The following is a 14,470-nucleotide window of genomic DNA, read 5'->3' as shown; positions in this document are numbered from 1 at the left end:
ACTGTGTGTGTGTGTGTGTGTGTGTGTGTGTGTGTGTGAGTGAGAGATATGTGCAGAGATGGGTAACCATGACAACAGTAGCCTGAAGTAGGAGCCGTGCCACAGCACAGTGCGCTCTCTACTTGTGTTCTTTTTCACTGTCAGTGTCAGAGATGCACATCTGTTCAACTCTAGTGCTTCTGTTCCTGCTTTCCATTCATACACATTAATGCATCTTATTGATATCACGTGCAGTTCTGTATTAAAGCCGTCCATGCCTCGCTGCCATGTTGGCATGCATAGTTTAGAGGAGCGTCACTCTTATGGGCAGATTTACTTTTGGTATTTTCCAGTAAAAATATTGTTGACATTGACTGAAAAGGGTGGTGTGAGATTTGCCCCTCAGAGGCATGGACGCAGCTATCTCTGCAGCGGGCCATACTGCACATATTTTTGTTTTCCTTTTGGAGCATTTCATTGACTGGAAAAGCTGGAGAGGAGTAGTTGTCTTCCTCTGGGTTAAATCAGAGATGGATCGAAACGGAACTCCTGCCAGGTAATCTCAGGTCATGATGATATTCATCCAGCGGACGTTCTTCAGCTGTGGATGAGCTTCACTCAGAGTGCTGCGTGTCACATTTTTGTTGTTCATCTCTATAATAATGGATTGCATTCATATAGCGCTTTTCTAGGCTCCCAAAGCGCTTTACAATTCCACTATTCATTCACTCTCACATTCACACACTGGTGGAGGCAGCTGCAGTTGTAGCCACAGCTGCCCTGGGGCAGACTGACAGAAGCGAGGCTGCCATATCGCGCCATCGGCCCCTCTGGCCAACACCAGTAGGCGGTAGGTGAAGTGTCTTGCCCAAGGACACAACGACCAAGACAGACAGAGCTGGGGATCGAGCCGGCAACCTTCCGGTTACAAGATGAGCTTCCCAACCCCCTTAACACAGTCTCTATGATTATTTCATCTTCAGAGACACGAGAAACAAGACTGAGCTGCCCTGAAAAACCAAAATATACGCCCAGAAATACTGTAAATATGCAAATGACCCAATCAGTCCTGAAGCTTTAGAAAAAACTGATAAACAGTATTTATTTTTCTGTATTATAAATGTGACATCTCTGTATGTGTGTTGACATAATTTCTGCACAAAGCACGATCCTGAATATGTAGCTGATGATGTGTAACAAAAGAAATTGGAAGTTCATATCCACACGTGTGGCGTGGTGTGTGCTGCCTCTCATCATCTGCAAGTTCAGATAGGCTCCAGTCCCTCCGTGACCCTGAAATAGACGTAGAAGATGATTGACATTGATTTGCAATCAAGTGTCTTCATTTTTACAATTTATAGACCACAGCTGGACTCTAATTTCCTTTGTCATTAATTCAGAAAATTGTCAATCTTTGCAGCTCTCTATGGCAGAATCCTTTTGTATGGACACTTTAACAGCTGATACATTTTCTAAAACTGACCTTACAAAGCATGTTAATCACCTTGGCAACACACTTACCCATGGTTTACATGTCGGTCTCATGTGATACAGATGCTTCAGTTAATGAAAAGGTTACAGACCAAATGACACCTCGACTAACGCCGCTGGTTTATTTACTGTCCACAACCTCAAATAGATTTTGCTTTAAACACTAGAATAAATTCTACTGATAATTTCAGGAATCTTTACACGCCTTTTTAATCTGTAACTAGTGCTTCCACCTAATAGCACCCATGTTGCTGCATCTTCAGAGTTCAGCCACTTTGAGTAATCAGGCAGATACAGACCATAAGCACATGTTCATTCAGATCCAGAGACAGATTGAATTAAACACTGGTTTTCAGGTGAAGCGGCAGGTCCAGGTGGCTTACAAAAGCAAAGTTAAAACATAAACCAAATGGGAATTCGTTAACAAATCACAGTGGAAAACAAAAAGTACGATGTGACAAGAAACTGTGGAAAACTGAGGGCTTAAATACAACACGAGGTGATCAGGAGCGAGGGCACAGCTGGGAAAAACAAGACTAATACTGCTGAGGTAGCAAAACTGAACACAACGCACAGAAGAGGCGAGACTAGCAAAACACAACAGAACGTAGCACCAACCAGATGTGACAACAAAATACAGAGAACACACGGGAGGCTGAAACAAGTGTATAAACACACAAACTATAACTATGAACAGAAACCAAATTACTATAACCAAAAAACATAAAGAAACAAAACTGGAAATATTGCTAAGGTTCAAAAGTCAAGACTGCAAAAACTGTAACAAAGAATCAAACAGAAACATTAAACAACAGAAACAGTCCAAAACGCAGGCTCAAAGACTCAGCATCGTGAAGTTTGTTTTTGTTTCATTTTATTGTTTTAAAAGACTCATTTAGTTTTATTCATATATCTGTGTGTGCATGCATTTCTGATGGGCTACTTGGTTTTTAACGTCTTTGTTGGTCTATATTAGAAGTTATGAAGGTACCTTATGGTCGCGGCCATTGGCAATAAACCACGTGTCTCCTCCTACTCCACACAGCAGGTCGAGATATTATATTAAAAAAATGTGTGACATATAGGCTACCTCCGTGTGCCTACATATAAATACCACCCGGTGGCCAAATCTGCTCCTTAGGAATTTTCTCGCACCAAGATGTTCTGAGGGATCAGACTGACTACCAGTCATCCAGGTATTCACAGAAACGGAGTTAGGACTACTGCACTGTAGGTCCGGAAGTTTTTGGACAGTGACACAGTTTTGTACATAATCACAGTGGATTTTAATTGAAACCAACAAGATGGAATTAGAGTGCTGACCTTCAGGTTTAATTTATTAACAAAAGTGTATTGTTTGTTTAGGGATTACTGAACAGGCCGACCTCATAAAGTTTCTGATTGTTTGGTTAAAGATATTCCCACCAGTGGCCTGCTGGATATCATTGTGTAGGGCTTTGGTAGTCCCCATCCTGTTCATAAAGGAGCAGATACTGGTCCTGCTGATGGGATAAGGACCTTCTATGGCCCTGTCCAGCTCTCTTAGTGTAACTGCCTGTCTCCTGGAATACCCTCCATGCTCCTGAGACTATGTCAAAAAACAGCAAACCTTCTTGGAATGCCATGTATTGATGTGTCATCCTGGATGAGTTGAACTACCTGTACAGCTTCTGTAGCCCCAGGTATCCTCTCAGTAGTGACACTGACCCTAGCCAAATACAAAACATTGAAAACAAAGGATAAAACTGTCAGCATCATGCTGTAAAACGGGGTTCATTTCATTAACACCAAAGCACGTGAAACTGATTAAAAGCTCAAATGTTATTTGTATTCACATGTATTCATAATGAAATGCTCAGTGGACTCGTATCTGTGTTTCATACCAACACATAATGATAGATCTCAGCTGTAGCCGAATATCTGTGGCTGTAGCTCAGGCGCTAGAGCAGAGTTACTAATTGGAAAGTTTATGGTTCAGTCCACGTGCCAAATATCCTTGGGCAAGATACTAACCCCAAGCTGCTTCTGGTAGATGTGTAGGAGTATGAATGTGACTGAATGCTAGATAGAAAACACTTGGCATAACCGTAGTTCATGAATGTTTTATATGCTGCGACTCACTTTCTATATGCGGCTCCCCTTACTGGGTCCGATGAGCAAGGCATGGTGTAAAACTGGGATGGTACGACTGAGAAGAAGAGTTTAAAATGAGAAAGGCTTGAGCTGAAGGAGTTACCTAGCTGGTGAATAAGTGGGTAGAAAAGCGGATAGGCTGCCTCCTGGGTATGATTGAACATGTTTAACTTACCATCAAATGTTTGTGATAAAAGGAAGATGACGTAGTCGAGGAGCAAGGAAACAGACAGGAAGCAGATATATCAAATTAGAAAGAGATCAATTAGCAATTAGCAGCTTCCAGTTAAAAAGAGATGTGCTCCTTCTAGCAACTCAGTCCTCACTGTGAGGCACAGCCCCTTTAATTTCTCATTTAGTTTGTGATTGAGGCCACACTCATGACTTACTGCAGAGGTAATCATTTCATCACTTCTATTATCTCGTCCCTCTCTCCTCGCCGTCTTCGGTTTGTCCCTGCAGAACCGTCCACTAATTTAGCTCCTCTGAGAGGTTCAGTGAAGATGTCCAGCCAGTATGATTACATAATTATCGTTTGTTTTTAAATGCACACAAGTGCAAGCTGTGTTATGCGTGTGCATGATAATAATTATGTGATGGGTTCAAATGAGGCGGTGCACTGCTATATAAGCCCAGGCCTTTTCCTTTCCACAGGCAATGAGAGGCTGGTTCATTGTGACTTTGACAGGACTTCCTGAGCCTGAGGAAGACTTTTCTTTGGCTTCCATAAAGGGCACAAAAAGGATGTACGGCTGTGTTTCATGAACTCAGAAACACAGCCGTACGTGTTGTACATCTCAAGGGAAACACGTCTTTAAGATGGTAAATCACTGAAGCTCATTTCCTTGCTAATGCTAGCTGTGTTTCCACACAAACTGCACATCATAACTAAGCTTGCTTCATGCAGGTCTCTCAAAGAGGGAAGTAACGAAGTACAAATACTTCATTACTATACTTAAGGTATCTGTACTTAACTTATTTACTTTTCGGACAGCTTTTACTTTCACTCCACACGTTTCTAATCAAATATCTGTACTTTCTGCTTCTTACATTTACAAAACAGCCGTGTTACTTTTTACCGGATTTGAAGGAGTCATGGGTTGAAGTTAGCCAGTGTTTTTAGTTTCTATTCATTTATTATATATATAAATTTATTTATTTATTTATTCACTGGAACGACTGCAGGTGTCCATAAGTTGCGGCTGCTGTATTTCAGCATCTAGCTAGCCCCACAGAAGAGGCGTGAACATAAAGTCGTGTTTTTTAAGAAGCGGGTCATTTCAAATGCAGCGTTTCTATCAGCTCAACAAACATCAGCAAACACACAAACTGTTTGTGTGCAGTTTGTCACACAGTGTGTTGCAGCTAAAGGTCCAGCTGCTGTAAAGAGTGAGTGATTAAGTCAGATAATAGGTCTGCACATGTGACATGTTTTTTTTTTGTTTTTTTTTCATATTGTGAATTGTGTTGTAAACATACTGAGCTAGACTAACTGTGTTATTTAAAGGTTGAATGAAAATACTCTGCAGTCCTCTGTCCTGGATAAACAAGTTGGTTTGCAGTACTGTTGTGAATTCACAGTAAAGTACAGTATGTGGCTGGTGCACAGTGACCGTGGTTTCATGGTCAGAGCTAAGCTACATCGAGTGTAGCAGAGATGAATTTGAACTTAAGCTGATGATGCTTGGACTCATTCACCTGTTTCCACCTTAATACCAACTTTATACCATCTGGAACAAATACAGCATAAAGAATCTACTAACTAGAGTCTGGAAACCAGCCAGAACAACTCATCTGCTGACAAAAGCAGCTGATCACAGCCTGTACACTAAAATCTATCACTCAATAAATGATTTTGAGTTATGATTCTTTTCCCTACAGTGAGTCATTTCAGCTGATTTTAGGGTTCCCCCACCTGCTGTATCCACTTTAACCTCTTCCCTATTCATTTTCCTGTTTAGAGGCAAAGTCACCCTCTACAACAGTGCTGTCCATCTCCAGTCCTCGAGAGCTACTGTCCTGCAGCTTTTAGATGCATCCTCGTTCTGACACACCTGAGTCAAATGAATGGCTTGTTACCAGGCCTTTGCCAAACTTGACGGCATGCTGAAGAGGCAAACCAGCCATTTGATTCAGCTGTAGGGACAGCTTTTAGGGAGTAGGGACGCATCTAAAAGCTGCAGGAGAGGAGCTCTTGAGGACTGGAGTTGGACACCCCTGCTCTACAATACAGGCAACAGTGCTTTTTCTATGCTCATTTTCTACTTTGAGACCACCATATGCTACTGGCAGGATCAACCTGGGAGCCCCTTGGGCAGCAGCCTGGCCCGCATGGGGCACGGGTGCAAACGTGCACTCGAGGCTACTGAGCCCTCGGGATGGGGTCAAGGCTTTCTGGACGCAGAGCAATGACGGACCGGCCCCGGCACTTGCGGCTGGGGGACAACCGGTCTGGAAGGTGGCAGGGTTTGAAAAACTGTGTTTGCCAGAAGGGCCCGTCGCCTTTACAGGAGCAAACTCTGCTCTGTGACGAGGCTACTGTGGTATGATGACCAGGACGGACTGGGCATCTCGGTCTCCCTAACAAACGCTTGCACCTGGCGGGGAAGGGGAAGCGTGGGGAGGGCAGGGTCCAGGAACCACCACCCCCCTTCGCGCAGTCCTGATGAAATGCCACACTATCGATGTGTAATTGTTGCATCAAATGATAACTGGGTGTCACACATTCATATTGTTTCGCAGTGCTTAGCCTCATCCATGTTCCCGTGTTCTTAGCTCCTCTGTGAAGCTCTCAAATGGCTGCTCTCACAAAAGCTCCCACGAAAGCTTGAAACACAATCATGGATCCTTTTGTATGCAGAAAGCAGATTCTGCTTTTGTTGCCAAGCAACACAAAGGCAGTGTCAGAGGTTGCTGTTGGTTTTTCACACAGCTTTAAAGGATGTGTGTAGCTACAGTGAACTTAATGGCTGCTAATTAGCCATCACCAACTGCTGCAGCCTCTTCACAGGGTTGGATCAATGACCAGGGTCGGCCCCTGGTTGTCTTTCTTTCTGTCTCTGCCACTGTGTGTAGTAAGTAAGAGAGCTGGCTGCATGTAGATGGCATGTTTTTCTTTGTCACTTTATTTTATAAGGCGCTTATTTTCACTTACTTTACTCTTGACGATTACTTTCTTGGACTGAGTGAATAATTTCCATCCAGCTTCCTTTTTTGGTGACAAACTTATTCTGTCCATATACTGCTGAGCAGCTGGTTCCCAGCAAACGTGTCCCGTCGGGGCCCATGTGTGGCCACAGGGGCCTACCCAGTGATGGTCCCACTACCAGAATAGGGCACTTATATGGGCCCCACAGTAGAAGGCCCAGATGGTCCCAATTGTAGGATGACAAACGCTAAGCAGAGAGGGGCCCACGGTGGGGTGTCCTGCAGTGTCACAAATCCCTTCTGTCTCTGTGGCACAGAAGGGATTTGTGGAAAACTGCGATGGGGGGTCCCACAGGGTAAACTGTGGGGCCTAACCCTCATGGGTGTCAGTTAGGGTTTCCCTTCTTCAGAGCCCAAAAGGGTAAAACTCTTTCTACCATTCATTTTCTGCCATTATTCATCTTATTGTGAGCCTGATTCCTTTTACAATCCTCACCTGGGAGGCAAAACAAGGCTTCCTTCCACACTAATGCACCACTCACATCAGTGCTGGCAAAGGGTACGGTAAAGCTTCCCCAAAGTTGAACTAGTTTCTTTCTTTTGCTTTGAGATCCAAATATTTGTTGTTTGAAAATGTTGTCCTTGTGCTGTTGTTCTGTAAGCCCCTTTGCCATAGGGGTTCCACAGTCATGTGACTGTCTCATTAAATTTGTACCCATGCAAAAAGAGTTTGAAAGACTGAAAAACTTTAAGATAACTCAGTTGTTTCTTTGTCTTGTAATGAATAAAGGCAAAAAACGACAAGTGTTACAGCGCAGGGAGGGTCGTAACAGAGAGAAAAGAGGAACATCCATGTTCGAGTAGAATTTCATAATTTGTTGCATGTCTGAAAATATGGTGGGTCCAACATAGTGAGTTACCTTTGTGACCAAGTATTGATTCAGTCATGAGCCCAACAAAGAAAGGTTGGCGACAGAATAATGGAGAGCTCCACAACCCCATTTAATGGCACCAGTAGATGGTTTCATAAGAATCACTCTTTCCTGGAAAAGACATAAAAAATAAAAGCCTTACTAGAGTTTCAAAATGGTGTCTCTTCTATTCATGTGTCTCCCCCTACATAAACACACACATCTTCTTTGGTGTTCGAGTGCACATGAAGAGCAATCTCTCAACCAATGTGTTTGAACTCACCACGTCTCCTCTACCTGACATTTCCCCCCTCCTCTCCTGAATGGTGGCTTTGGCCTTTATTTCTAAATGCGCCACATGTGCTTTATTCACTGTAGCACTATAGTAGCCTAAGTGCACGGTACTATTTCATAGGTCAAAACTTATTACAACAGACCAACCTCTGAGCCACAGAGTGCAGCCTTTATTGCTTTTAACAAAGATTTTGAATCAAGAAAACATTTCATTACCTGTGCTAAATATGAGACTATTTAGGTCACCCATCCAAAACACTGTGTTTACCTGCTCTCTTCTTTTCAAATGGATTGATTCAGTACATTGCACAACCTTGGATGTTCAGCTTCTTAATAGCACCTAAGTATTACAGTAAACACATTATGTTCAATACAAGGAGTCCCTTACTCTGTTATCATTTCCCCAGCAAGCAGAACAAATCATTTCAGATCAGCATAAACACGAAGGATAACATAACCCACCTAAAATTTGCCTCATGAAAATGAACTGCTGTTCCCAAAAAAATGTCAGTAGGTGGCACTATGAGATTGTTTAGTGCTTGTGAACTTGAGTTGATATAGAGAAGCTACTCACCGAGAGTTTTTCTTTAATCCTTGTTGAAAAAAAGGTTATGTGTGAAGACACAAATTGGATTTTACTCTTCCGCTTGTTGGGAAACGCAGACACTTTTTGTTGATGCCGATGTATGTGAGAGAGTACATAAGGGGTGTCACGGCCTTTTATGTTCCAAACACCAAAAAAGTCCAAGAAAAGGCCGTGGGTGGCAACGGGAGGTTTGTTTTAGAACGCACTTCTGACTCCATTGTTTAAAAATCATATGCCATTTATTTCGTGGACAATTATAAACAAAAATCAGCCAAATAACTTCTTAAAACTTAAAATTAAACAAAAGTTAACTTAATTTGCTTTAACAACCTCAAAAGTGATCAAAAAATCATCCTCATCAACAAGGGGCCTAAGTTCATTTTTGAGTGCAAACATTTCGACCATCGGCTGATGGAGCCCATTCTGCCACCGGCAGGCTTCTTTGATTTCCTCCTTGGTTCTTTTGGTTCACCTGTGTTGGCATGAGTTTGTAACTTGCCCCGCCCCTCCCTGAGCCTGGTTCTGCCGGAGGTTTCTTCCTGTTAAAAGGGAGTTTTTCCTTCCCACTGTCGCCAAAGTGCTTGCTCACAGGGGGTCATATGATTGTTGGGTTTTTCTCTGTATGTATTATTGTAGGGTCTACCTTACAATATAAAGCGCCTTGAGGCGACTGTTGTTATGATTTGGCGCTGTATAAATAAAACTGAATTGAACTGAATTGGATGTGATATGATGAAATGAGACCCTGTAGTTGCGAATAAGGATACCTTCACCTTTAGCCACACAAATTCCTCTGTCATCTAATGACCTAATATGAGATATTAAATAAATAAAAAAAATAAAAAGAATAAATGAAACAGTCATCAACTGTGTTAATACCACGCTTCGTTGTTTCAGTGATCTAGTACATAAAACTATCATAGTTATATCAAATAAGTTATTAAGTAAAAGGTGATACCATATAGTTTCTTTAAATTTAAAACTAACACTTTTAAAGACATGTTGTCAAGAGTGAGTGACTGAATATTGCATTGTCTAAAACTTTAAAGTCAAAAACACTGATATGCAGTGCAGTATTTGCATATATGGCAAAAGAGGGATGGCAGTCTTCCTATATATATATATATTTTTTTTAAATTTAGAATCTTTCATATTCTAGAAAGAACTTGATAACGAGAAAGGGACAAGTTTGTAGCCTCCACTTATTGCAATTGTACTCCAAAAGAAGACTGCCATTTCTCTGGGCTACTCGTGGAGTTTTGCTTTTTTCAATTGTTCCTTTTTTCTGAAGCTTCTTCTAAGAAAGCAAGACTCAAACTTGGTCTAGAGATGGTCTACAAGAAATAAATGCTTGTAGCACGTTTCAGTAGCAGAATGGGATGGCATGGCATCTGCTCTGAAAAAAGCTAAATGACTGTACCTGGAAGAATCACACCATTTTTTTTTAGACACTCATATCACAGCTGAGAAGGATTTTCAGTGTAGAAACAAATTAAGGCACACATCGAGAGAAATGGTGTCAAAGTATGTTTGAAGCTCAGAAGAGTGTGTCTTGTTCTCCAGCCAGATACATAGTCAAAGATGTTTGAGAGACAGGAAATATACACAAAGCTTCACAGCTGTTTTCCCACTTTAGACATGAATGGAATCTGTACAGCAGAGTGAATATCACAAAACATGGATCAACCCGTAAATCAGAGCTTTGCTTTATGCTCAGCTCTCTCTTTACCATGACAGACTGGTACACTGTCTGCATCACTGCAGCCGCAGCACCAATCCATCTGAGTTGGCACTCCGGGCTGTTGTGTGTTGCTGAGGACTATGGACTCAGACTTGAAGGTGGAGCTTCTCTTTTCTGCTGCTTCACACTCAGCTGCAAACTGCTCTAGTACAAGCTGGAGGCTACCACCTGATGAAGCTAACAGAACTACAAAAACAAATCCCATCCTTTAAAACTATGAATAAAAACAGAGACAAAGGGCACCCTGGTAAAGTCCATCCCCCACTGATAATGAGTTCGGCTTAATCCCATCAACACAGACCAAGCTCTTGCAATGTTTGTATGAGGACTGGCTAATAGCAAAGGGGCCAGAGAGCCCATACTTCGCAACTACTTCCTACAGAATACACTGAGGGATGCAGTTGAATGCCTTCTCCAAGTCCAGAAAACACTTAAAGACTGGTTGGGCAAACTCCCACCCACCCTCAAATATCCTCGAGAGGATAAAGGGCTGGTTCAGTGTTCCATGACTAGGACGAAAATCGCATTATCCTCCTACATCCAAGGTTCAGCTAACGAAAAGACTCCTTTCCCGCATAGACTTTCCCAGGGAGGCTGGGATAGTTGGGACACACCCTCCAGACCCATTTCAGACCACCCTGGCCTCAGCAAATTCCTCCCATACCTGAGTTTTTGCATCAGCAATTGCCGAAGTTGCATTCCGCTTGGCCTGGTGGTACTCCATACCTTCGGCTGCCACTGAAGTCCTGCAGGCTAACCAAGCCCAATAGGACTCCTTAAGGATGGTGGAAATCTCTCGTTTCCATTTGGGGTTATTTGGGGTTTACCACCATGACAGGCACCAACCACCTTGCAGTCACAACTCACTGCAGCAGCCTCAGCAACAGAGGTGCTGAACTTGGGCCATTTGGACTCGGTGTCCCCAGACTCCTTCGGTATGCTGTTGAAGCTCTGCCAGAGGTGGATCTCATGGACCGGGGGCCTCTGCCAGGCTTTGCCAGTGCACCCTCAGTACAAGTTTAGGTGTGCCAGGTGTGTCAGCATTCTTCCTCGTGACCTCATCCAACTCGCCACCGGGTGGTGATCAGTTGACAGCTCAGACTCTCTCTTCACCTGAGTGTCCAGAATATTCAGCTGCAGATCTGATGAAAAGATTACAAAATCAATCATCGACCTGTGGCCTCCTGGTGCCAGGTGCAATCATGGACTTTGTTACAAACTGTGGTTTGCACAGAAGTCCAGAAACAGAACACCGCACAGTCCAGGTCAGGCAGGCCGTTCCTCCGGGTCTCATTGTCATTGCCTACTAGGGGACGTCCCCTAGTAGAACAACAGAGTCTCCAGGTGGAGAGCCGTTGAGCGCCCCACCTAGGGTTTTCAAAATTAAGGGAATATAAAATTAAAGGTGGTCTTGATTTCGCTGAGAGAATTAGTCAGTGGGAAACGGGGCTTAAAAAAGCCTAGTTGCTGGACTTAAACAGAACCATGACTATAAATAAACTCTTTACAGGCAAATTTTGTGACTTGGCTGCCATTTGGGCAACACTGGACAGTTTTTATTTCAGGAAATAACTGGGAAAAGAGCAATGTCTGCAAATTTGAGAATTGCTCGAATAGAAAAAACAGTCAAATATGGTGGAAAAAAAAAAACCCCACTTCAAATATTTAAGTTTGATAAATGATGATATTATTCTGATCATTTATTAAACTTTTGTTATCATTAGCTCAGTTGTTGATATAAATGGCAGGTTTTATCAGAAAAAAGAAGAAGCTGCTGATACAAATTAGAGATGGACCGATCCGATATTACGTATCGGTATCGGTCCAATACTGACCTAAATTACTGGATCGGATATCGGAGAGAAATAAAAAATGTAATCTGATTGATTAAATATCACAAAAGCACCTCACAAAATGTGCGACATGGCGTAACACAGCCCATAACCTTAGCACGTCGGAGGAGTATGCGTCACGTGATAGAGCGGCTGTGGCGTGCGAGACCTGTCGGCGGTCTGGTTTAGCATTTGTAGCCTCGCTACCAAACCGGCATTTCATCTCCGAGGAAGTTATCCCAGAGAGAAGTAAAGCAAGTGTGTAAGTTCATCTCTGAATGTTTGTGAAGCGTTCCCACGTTAAGCTTAACAACCGATATATGGAGCGACTGCCTCTCTCTCTCCCTCTCCTGTTGCTACTTCAGTCGTGAAACTGATCAATGATCAGCTGATCGGCTTTTCTGTCGCGAGTCCGTCTCTCTTGTTTGTTTGTCGCCCACTTTGCGCCAGAAAGAGGAAACCAGCGGCTGAACAACAGCAGCACATTTAAGCTTGATAAGCTGTTGTTAGAATGTATTTAATATTACTTTCTACACCAGGATCCTTTTCTACGTAGCTGACGGCTGGTAACTGTGCAGGGGCGGATCTAGCAAAGTTTAGCCAGGGGGGCCGATAGGGCATGAACAGGGAAAAGGGGGCACAGAGATGTACTTTTCTTTCTTATTCTCATTTAAAATGTCGAGCTTTTAATAAATATGTATCTGAATCTTACACACAAAGTTTTAATCTGATGTAAAATGTATAGAAGTCCATTACTGTATATAGTAACTGTTAAGTCTAATATACCCTAGTAAGCTATAGTACTTTTTCCTTTGGGAAGGTACCATCTGTGCAGTCTGCAGTTCTGTTGAAGAAAGATGTTGAATCTATTTAATTATTGTATAAAAAGAATTGATTTCTGTGCATTTTTATTTATTTTTATTTATGTTTTTTTTTTGTTTTTTTTTGTTTTTTTTTTAACACGTGCATTAAATTAAAGTTGATTACATTGATTAAGCATCATGAGGCAGAGGGTGGGGGGTGGTTCCCTATTTTGCTGGGAGTTTGCAACCCTATTAGTTAAGTTGTTTAATATTTCTGCTAAGTACTCTTCAAAATACCAGAATAGGGAGGATGGAGCAGGTTTAAGTTTATTAGATTGATCAGTGTTGCTGAACTATGAAATATTTTGGGTGCAGTGTATTTTTTCCATACAGGTATAACAGAATAGCTTTAGTGTTTTGTTTTTTAAAACTTGAGTATGAACTGATACAAAATGCAGCAAGATATTAACAAAACAGTTTTATTGATTAAAAAATACACTGTCGGAATCATATCGGTATCAGCAGATATCCAAATTTATGATATTGGTATCGGACATAAAAAAGTGGTATTGTGCCATCTCTAATACAATGTGTTACATATTTGTTTTGTTTTTCGTTTTGGCATCACGAGTTGCCACATGAACACATCTGTCTGAATAGCAGTAGAACAGGCAGAGAGAGACAGAGAAAGCGAGAAAGGGAGGGCTGTTTAGCAACACTCACACAAGCATCGCTGTAGCCTTCTCCCAAAAACGAAGCTTATGAAAAAGGGAGACATCCTCCTCCTGCTCTCCATGTCACCTTAACTCCTGATACTGTTCCTCTGGTGAGTCAACACGCTGTAGACGCTATTGCTGTTGTGTTTTTGTTTTTGGGTTTGGGTGTATTTTGGATTTATCTTTATTTATTTATTCATTTATTTATTTATTTATTTATTTGGTTTTTGGCTAGGTGTGGAGTGAGCCCAGTTATACAGACATGATGAAATCAGCCATGGAGAGTGGCATATGCTGAGAGATTCTTCGTGGGCAGCACAGATTCAAATGCAAGGCTTCTTTTGAGATTACTTGCCAAAGAGAAAGAGAGAGTGTGTCATGGCTCAGAGCTGATTTGTGCTCTATGTCAGCTGGGTGATGTTAATAAGAGCAGCTAATGTTAATAACTGGACCAGTTGTCACAGTCTTGCTGTGGATGTGTCGGATATTCATCAGTGTGAAACGAAGCCAGATATTATTTTCATCTTTAGGCACTGCCTTATTTTTTGTTACAGTGGACGTTAGATGTAAAGGATTTAAAATGTAGAATTTATCTTACAGCAAGTAGAACTGTCTAAAACTATTGTTGTTTTTAAAAATGAAACATTTATTTATTTCCTATTTGCTCACCTTGGTAAATCCATTTCATTGTCTTTGTATTAGAAAATTTAAAAAAAAAATCTTTTTTTTCTATAAGCAAAAAAAAAAATTGCATAATCTATCAGGTTAAAGGAAAAAAACCAAAAAGCATCTTAATAAAGTAGCTGAACATTACTAAATCAAAAAAGTTTAGTTTTC

The 14,470-nt window shown here is 41.8% G+C and overlaps 1 protein-coding gene across 16 annotated transcripts in view; it reads left to right on the top strand.

Annotated features, from left to right (window-relative positions):
* The window catches only part of LOC100703570 (pleckstrin homology domain-containing family A member 5), a 173,539-nt gene that overhangs the window by 56,101 nt on the left and 102,968 nt on the right, over nucleotides 1–14,470 (top strand). For 2 of the 16 annotated variants that reach the window (XM_025899619.1, XM_019346468.2), the window contains exon 1: nucleotides 13,520–13,743. The exons of the other annotated variants lie outside the window; for them this stretch is intronic. The gene's annotated coding sequence lies outside the window, so the exon portion shown is untranslated. Of the gene's footprint in view, nucleotides 1–13,519; nucleotides 13,744–14,470 lie in introns of those variants that run through there. 16 annotated transcript variants of the gene reach the window in all.

The sequence above is a fragment of the Oreochromis niloticus genome, linkage group LG17 (assembly GCF_001858045.2).
Source record: "Oreochromis niloticus isolate F11D_XX linkage group LG17, O_niloticus_UMD_NMBU, whole genome shotgun sequence".
Lineage (NCBI taxonomy): Eukaryota > Metazoa > Chordata > Actinopteri > Cichliformes > Cichlidae > Oreochromis > Oreochromis niloticus.
Note: the sequence above shows the minus strand (reverse complement) of the source record. Positions and strands in the feature narration are given on the sequence as shown.